Source organism: Camelus ferus, chromosome 24, assembly GCF_009834535.1.
Source record: "Camelus ferus isolate YT-003-E chromosome 24, BCGSAC_Cfer_1.0, whole genome shotgun sequence".
Taxonomy (NCBI): domain Eukaryota; kingdom Metazoa; phylum Chordata; class Mammalia; order Artiodactyla; family Camelidae; genus Camelus; species Camelus ferus.
Genome location: NC_045719.1, coordinates 23,094,515 through 23,102,870, shown reverse-complemented (window position 1 = coordinate 23,102,870; position 8,356 = coordinate 23,094,515). Strand labels below are relative to the sequence as shown.

The following is an 8,356-nucleotide window of genomic DNA, read 5'->3' as shown; positions in this document are numbered from 1 at the left end:
GGCTGGGCACCGCAGTCCTGGGCTCCCTCAAGACCAAGTCTAGGGTGGGCCCCAGGCATTCTTTCGAAGCTCCCCATTGAGTCTCAGGTGTGACCGAGGCTGAGACCTGCTGACTAAAGGGAAGGACGCGCTTCCTTTGGCCTCCGACTCCCCGCTCACCCCTTGCATCCCCCACGCTGAGTGTTCGGGGTCGCAGGCTGCACCGCGCTGGGCCTGCCTCCCTGCCTCTACAGGGCGCCTCTCCGACCCGGTGGCCCCCCTCGCCACGCCACACCTAGCTGGCTCGTCATCTTTAGAAAGCCAGCCGTGTCTCAACCCCCCTTTGCCAGTCTCCATGTTTACTCACCTGCCTGCTACTGGGATCACTGCCAGCCAGGGCTGGCCTCACCTCCCCAGCCCCATCGCCTGCTCTGGCCCCAGGACCTGGGTGCTCACCCTCCAGGGCCCTCTGCTGGAGGCACTGCACCCACCCCTCCTCGCTCGATTCCTAGCTGTCTCCTAGGTCTCGGCCCAGATGTCACCTCCTGACGCCCGGCTTCAGCGCCTGCCCTCCCCGTGCACCCCTGTAGCAGCCTGCTGGGCCTGGCTGTGAGCGTGGGCACTGAGCAGCACGTGTGTCCTGGGCACCAGGACGGGGGGCTCTATTCCTCCTGGTTTGAGGGAATGTTTCATGATAAAAAGAATATAAGTAAGAAGCCATCCGAACGCCTCCATCTGCCAAGGGTCACTGTAGACGTTCTGGTGTATTTTCTTTTTTTTCTGTGTCTCTAACTGTTTTGTAAAGTGTGTAGAGTTACAAAAACACCGGCCAACACTTACTTAGTCCTGCATTTTCACACCTTGGATGCATATTTATTAAGTCTCTACACAGTGCCGGGCTCTGCTCCAGGTACCGCGGTAGGGCTGTGACCTGGACAAATGGCTGTGCAGCTGACGGTCCAGGGTGAGCACTCAGGAAGGAGCAGCAGCACAGGGAGGGACTGGACGACTCTGCCACGGCAGACCTCGCAGGTTCCATGAAAGCATGTACGTGGGGGCAGGAATGGCAAGGAGCCGCCAGGCAGTGGGGGGGCCCGAGGCACACCCCACTCTGTGGAGAGTGGGGGAGGTGGTGGAGAAGCAGCCGAGGGCCAAGGCACACGGGGCTCTCCGCCCTGGGGGTGTGGGTTCTCTTCACGGGGCCGTGGGAAACCACTGGAGGGTGCTAAGCAGGGGCCACTGCAAATGATCTATTATCTCAATTCTTCCTGGAACAAACTGAGAGGGGTAGTATTTTTACAGATGGGGAAACTGAAGCTTGAAGAAGGAGCGCCCTGAAGTCATAAAGCTAATAACTGCGCAGGAGGGCTTTCTAACCGGTCGTGAGACTGCAGAACACACTTCCTCTCCCTGGACCCACGTTAAAGGAGGGGCCCCCAGCATAGAGCAGCCAGGGGCAAGGCTGGGCCGGGAGGAACCCCAGAGCCGGGAGAACACGGCTGGAGGAGAGGGCTGTTCAGGGATCTGTGCCTGTTCAAGGGTCCAAGTGGTGTTCAGATGGATGCCCTTACCTTGCAGGTGCAGAAGAGCTACTCTGTGTCCTGTGTGGGGCGGTACAGGGAGCGGAAGGGCAGCCGTTCCCAGCAGTCCGGGGCAGATCCTGGCGCAGATCCTGCAGCAAGCCTCGCTGCCAGGTTACACCGCCGCGCTCCATGGCATCTTTCAGGTACTTCTCCTTCTCAAATGCCTAGGTAGTGAAAAACAGGTCAGTGTTAAAAAGATCTTTAATAATGACCTAGCAAAATACTTCCCTTTTCTGTTTAGAAAACTGCCCAGTGCTAGGAAACCTGAAATGGCCCCGGGGGTAAGACCAGTCCCCACCTGAGCATCATACCACCAGCCTGCAATCTCCACAGCCCTCGTCCTCCGTCCGTGTGCGCTTTTTCAAAAGCAGTTCTAAAACTGAGTTCAAAAATCAAGAGAGGCTACCAGATCTCTTTTATGAGATGTTTTGTCACAAACAGACCATTCGGTGCTTCTTGGGACGCAGGCTGCGGCTCTGAAACTCCTGCTCGTGTAGCGGGCAGTTGATGGTTTCACACCATCCTGGCAGCTACGTCTAGAACATTCTATATCCCAGGTCAGCCACACATCAAAAGTGCCCCATGAGAGGACATAAACCTGCACAGCGCTTCCAGCCCGGGGGCAGCGGCACTGTCTCTGGGGAGGGGTTACGTGGACGGACAGACAGACAAAGAACGCCAGCGAGACAGGGCGCCGGTTTCACCTCCCCAGATTCCCTTCACACTTTATTTTCTCTCCCTGGTCCTCTCCGAATCCCTTACTGGCAATCTCCACCTGCTTAACTCATTCCATTCTAGTGCGAATGAGTGTTGGACCACAGACCAGAGGCAAAAAGGTCACAGGGGACAGCTCCTTGGGGTAGAAAACGGGACCCTCCGCGTGACTGCCGAGTAGCGACCTCCTGGGCACGTGGCTGAGGAGGTCAGAGGCTGCAGGAAGCCAAAGGGCCTGAACCGCAGCTAGTGTCCCCCCGGGGCAGGGCCAGGGGAAACAGGCATGCTCCCACATCAGTCACCGCTCCCGGGGCAGAGTCTCGCCGGGGTCAGAAGCAACTCTGACTCATGAAAGCAGGTGAGACTTGGGCTCTGGGGTCCGACTGCTGGAGTCTGAATCTCAACTCTGTCACTGTTAACGGTGCCCTTGGACAAGTCACTTCACCTCTTATGTCTTAGTTTTCTTTACCATTTCTTCACCTCAGCGGCCTGCTGGACTAATATGAAGTAACACACGAGAAGCCCTTAGAGCCCTGCGTGGCGCGCACAGCGCTGACTACTCCTGAGCTGCCGTTAACTACTGTTCCTTCATGTCCCCAGCCCAGCACAAACACTCCTTCCTGTCATTTGTGTCTGAAGCCTCTTAAAATGAATTATAAAGAGAAACCTCCCCATCTTAAACAAATACTTGATCAAAGCTAATAGGTGAAGGGAGACTGTTAGAGGCTCTGTCCTAAAACCACACAAGAGCAAGGCCAGTCCTACAGAAAAGCTGACTCGCTCCTTTCTGAGGGTGGCCAGGAGCGGGTGAGGGCTGAAAGGGAAATCGGTCAGATTTCTTTCCCGGAACCCCTGCTCCCCTGCTCTAAGCGTGGAGCTACTTTTAACAGTGGGACAGTTTAAAATTTAATGATTATAGAAGAGAACTCCCAGATTTAATCACAGATTTATCTTCTCTACATTGTAGCCATTATAACTTGACCAGAAAATCTGTTTACTTATCCATCTTACTTTTCTCAAATGGTAAATTTCCCTGGGAAATGTCATGACATAAAGTCTGAAGAGACAGTACATGCAGAGGAAAACAGCATAAGGGATCTGGAGCAGGGAGACGTTGGTTGGATTCCTTCCACAAATACTAACTGTGTAATTTTTGGGGGGGAGTCATCATTAACTTCTCTGAGCCTGTTTGCTCATGTTATAAAATGGACGGATGCAAAGATGACCAAGTGTCGAAAATAGAAACAAGGATTTGGGGCAGTTATCCAAAATCCTTCAGGATGAAAAGGAAACTACACTTAACACCAATGAATGGTTGGAAATCTGAGAAGAAATGTCACTACAAAAAGAAACATATCCAGGAACTGAAAATATACCAATAGGTTAAATTAAAAAACCTACTGGGTAGGCTTAATAGCAGACTGGACACAGGACAAGAAACCATTACTGAATATAAAGCTGGATAAACAAATTAAGCAATCTGAATTACAGAAAGGGAAAAAACCCTAAAAATAAAAGCTTCAGAGATCTGATGGAAAGTAAAGGCCTAACATTTACCAAATGTACTGAAAGACGTACAGTTACAAATTTAAGAAGCTTAAGGAATCTCAAAGCAGGATAAATACACACAGATACACAGAGGCACATGGTAAAAATGTTGAAAATCAAGAAGAGGACATCTTGAATGCTTCCAGAGGAAAAGCACACTGCATAAAGGACGACAGATTTCTCAGCAGTGGAGGCCACAGACAGTGGAGCTGTATCTCTGAAGTTCTGAAAGGAAAAAAACTGAATTTTACTCCCAGCAAAGTATCTTTAAAGAATGAAGGGGAAGTAAAGACAAATGTAAGGTATGTGAAAAACAAATGTGTTGTCACCAAACCTAGACGATAAGAAACGCTAAAGGAGGTTCTTCAGCCGAAGGAGAGGACACCAGAGAGGCTGGGCCTTCCGGAAGGAATGAACAGCACTGAAAAGGGGAAATGTACAAACAGATATCACAGACTATCTTTTTTTGTCTTAATTTCTTTAAAATACATAGGACTATTTAAAAAGCAAGACTTACAAAATGGTATTGGGGGTTTACAGCATTGCTGACACGTCTGACAGACACAGTAAAATGTACAGAACAGCAGTCAGACAATAGGTGCCTGGTCCTTTCTTACAGTTCACGAGAAGTTACAATGTTAGCTCTGAGCAGACTGGGAAAGTTAAGAATGTATATTGCAAACTGTGTGTTGCAATGTTAAAGATGCATATTTAGCAACTACTAAAAATATGTACAAATAGATACAGTTAAAGAGTCAACAGAAAAATTAAAACACAATTCTAGAAAATATCCAATTAATCTCTCCTACCTCCTTTAAAAAGGCAAGAAAGAAAAAAGCAAAGACAAAAAAAAGCCCCAAGATGTAGCCAATAGAAACCACATGGAAAATGGCTGAGCTAAATCCAACCATATAATTAGATACGAACTACACATTCCAAATGAAAGGCCGAGATTGTTAGACTGCCTTGCTAGACAAGTCCCAATTATGAAGAAACACGTTAAATATAAAAACATCAAAATCTATAAACTACTACTGACATAAGTGAAAGAAAATGTAAATAAATGGAGAGATATACCATATTTGTGGATGAGAACACTCAATATTGACATCAATTCTACCAAAATTGATCTACAGATTGAATGCAATTTCAGTCATAATCCCAATAGGTCTCTTTTACAGACATTGACAAACTAATTTCTAAAATTTATATAGGAATGCAAAGGATTCCAATACAGAATATTTAAAACAATTCTGAAAAAACCCCAATAAAGTTGAAGTCTTAAATTACTTGACTTCAAAACTTACAATAAAGCAATCCCATCAGCGTGGCACCGCGGTGACAAGTAAACAGGCCAGAGTCACAGAACAGAGAGCCCAGCAGTAAACCCACGCTTACCGCCTCACTTGATTTTGACCTCATGCCTTTTTAGGCACCAAATCAATCAAATGGGGGAAAAAAACGTCTTTTCAACAAGTGATGTGGGAACATTCAGATATCCCTGTGGTTATTAAAAGAAAAACCTCACTCCTTACTTTACATAACATATAAAACCTGGGAAACAGGGTACAGCTCAGTGGTAGAGTGCATGCTTAGCATGTACGAGGTCCTGGGGTCAATTCGTTAAAATAAATAAGTAAATAAATAAACCTAATTACCTCCCCCCATAACATATAAAACTTAATTTGAGACAGATCACAGTTCTAAATGTAAATCTAAATCCATGAAGCATGCTGGAGAATACTATCAGTGTAACCTGGGGGTAAGTAAAATTTCTTAGACAAAATACAGAAAGTAACTGACATTAAAAAAAAAAAGCACTGATAAGATAGGCTTTATCAGAATTAAAAACTCTATTCATATTCACAAAGACTATGATTAGGCCAACTACAGACTGGAAGAAATTATTTCCAAAACATACATCTACCAAAAGGACTTGTAACCAGAACATATGAAGAATTTTTACAACTCAGTAATAAGGGGACAAAAATAAATACATAAAACAATGTGGGTAAAAGATATGAACAGACACTCAACAAAGATTTACAGCTGACCCACAAAGAATGTGGTGGTTGGGGCGCTGACCCCCCCACCCAGCTGGAAGTACTTGTATAGTGTACAGTCGGCCCTCTCTGTATGCCTTTCTGTGTCCTCAGATTCAACCCGCCCTGGACTGTGTGGTACTGTAACTGTACTGATTGAAAAAAATCCACATAAAAGTGGCCCCACACAGTTCAAATCCATGTTGTTCAAGGGTCAACTGTACACTCAACCCATTAGCACAAGCAAAACTGCTCAACATTCTTAATCATCAGGAAGATGCAAATTAAAACCAAGATGAAATGCCCACCAGAGGAAAACCACGGAGACTTCCAACACCAAGTGTTGGCAGAGACGTGGAGCAGGTGGGCCTCCCCTGTACCACTGACGGAGTGAAAAACGGCACAGCCCTTGGAGAAAAGGCCTGGCAGTGTCTTACAAAACTAAACAAGCTACTTTCTGATTTGGCAATTCCACTCCTAGGAATTAGCTCCAAAGAAATGAAAACATGTCCACAAAAAGACCTGTACCAGAATGTTCACTGTAGCTTATTCAAAATAGTAAAACAGCAGACACAGCTTAAAAACAAAGGGATACATGGTAGTGTGTTTACAAATGATGCTTAAAATTGGGAAGGTATCAGAATCTTGAGGAAGAAGAAAGCATAGTTCAAAATAATCCAACTCACAAATGAGTTTCTGGGACGTAACTTACATAAAAATACCTTTTGATGTACAGTCAACAACTGACCATCAGGACATATTTCTAACACAGTTCGATTCTGGGAATTTCAGAGCAGATCAAAAGAAGAACATCACATCTGTAAACATTACGTAGCAGACACTCATTGTTTCCTCATACCCTCTCCCCCATATACTTTTGGCTTCACATCCAAAATTATTGCCAAGACCAATGTAAAGGAGCTTCTCTGCATTTTTTCCCAGGAATTTTATGGTATCAGGTCTCATGTTTTACATCTTTGAGGCATTTTGAGTTAATTTTTGTGAGTGGTGTGAGATAGGGGTTCAGTTTTATTGTTCTGCAGGTGTTTATCCAGTTTTCCCAGCACCATTTGTTGAATTCTTTCAGTTTGGGTTTTTTTCTATAATTGATTTTTACCTAATTCCATTGTGTTCTGAGGAGATATTCTTATGACAAATAATTTTAAATTAACTGATACTTGTTTTATAGCCTAGGATATGGCCTAGCTTGGTTAAAGTGAATTATTTTGTTGTTGGGTACTATAACCTATAAATGTCAATTAGGACAAGTTGATTGACAGTATTCTTAATGTCTTCTTAATGCTAGTATTCTGTGACGACGTTAAGAATACTATCTTATATTCTGTATGCTTCCAGAATACAATGGTGGACATTTCCATGCCAAAATAGAAGTAATGGGTAAGTCAAAACTAAAAGCAAGCTGTGAGTTACTAAGCCTCGAGAATACATTTCTCTGGTTCAACATTCTGCCCTCCAGGACTGCTAGGGAAGGAGTCCCGCCTTCTCAAACCCCTGTGATCATGGGCCTGCCCTACGCTTTGCTGGGCCGGAGTTGGGCTCCCAAGGCTTTGGGAGGTAGCTGTCTGGCCTCTTAAAATTAAGGTGATGATTTTTCCCTTTTTGAAACTAAAGAGAAAGCCCTGGTAATCCATGAATCCCCTTTGGGGGTCATTTTCTCCTTGTTTTGAAGAATAGCATCTGGTTTCTATTGAAGTGGCTGATAGGTCCACAGCTCACATTCATAATAAACTTATCAAAGAGTTGCTGGGCCACACCCTTACTGTTCTCTTTTGAACAGTGCTTTCTTATTTTTTACAATATGGATAGGCAGAATTTTCCAAATCTTTTAGTTTTAGTTTCATTTTGTTTAATAATTCTTTTTTTAATTGAAGCATAGTGAATTTATAATATTGGGTGAGTTTCAGGTATACAGCATACTGATTTTTTTTTTGCAGACTACATTCCATTATAAGCTATTACAAGATATTGGGTATAATTCCCTGCACTGTACAATCTTGTTGCTTATCTATTTTATGTGTAGTAATTTGTATCTGTTAATCCCATACTCCTTAATTTGTCCCTCCTCCCTTCTTCTCCTCTTTGGTAACCACAGGCTTGTTTTCTGTGTCTGTGAGTCTGTTTCTGTATCGCATATAGATTCGTTTGTACTATTTTTTAGATTCAACATAAAGTGGTATAGTATTTGTTTTTGACTTATTTCACTAATCATAATATTCTCTAGGCTCATCCATGTTGCTGCAAAGGCAATATTTCATTCTTTGTTATGGCTGAGTAACATTCTGGAATATGTATGTATTATGTATGTGTGTGTGTGTGTGTGTGTGTGTGTGTGTGTATTCTTAAGCCAATCTTTTGCTGATAAGCACTTGGGTTTCTTCTGTGTCTTGGCTATTGTAAATAGTGCTGCTGTGAACATTAGGGTGCATGTATCTTTTCAAATTAGAGTTTTCATTATTTCCAGATGTGTAC

At 44.4% G+C, this 8,356-nt stretch overlaps 1 pseudogene; it reads left to right on the top strand.

Annotated features, from left to right (window-relative positions):
- LOC102504647 overlaps nt 1-8,356 on the top strand; it is a 95,130-nt pseudogene that overhangs the window by 74,507 nt on the left and 12,267 nt on the right.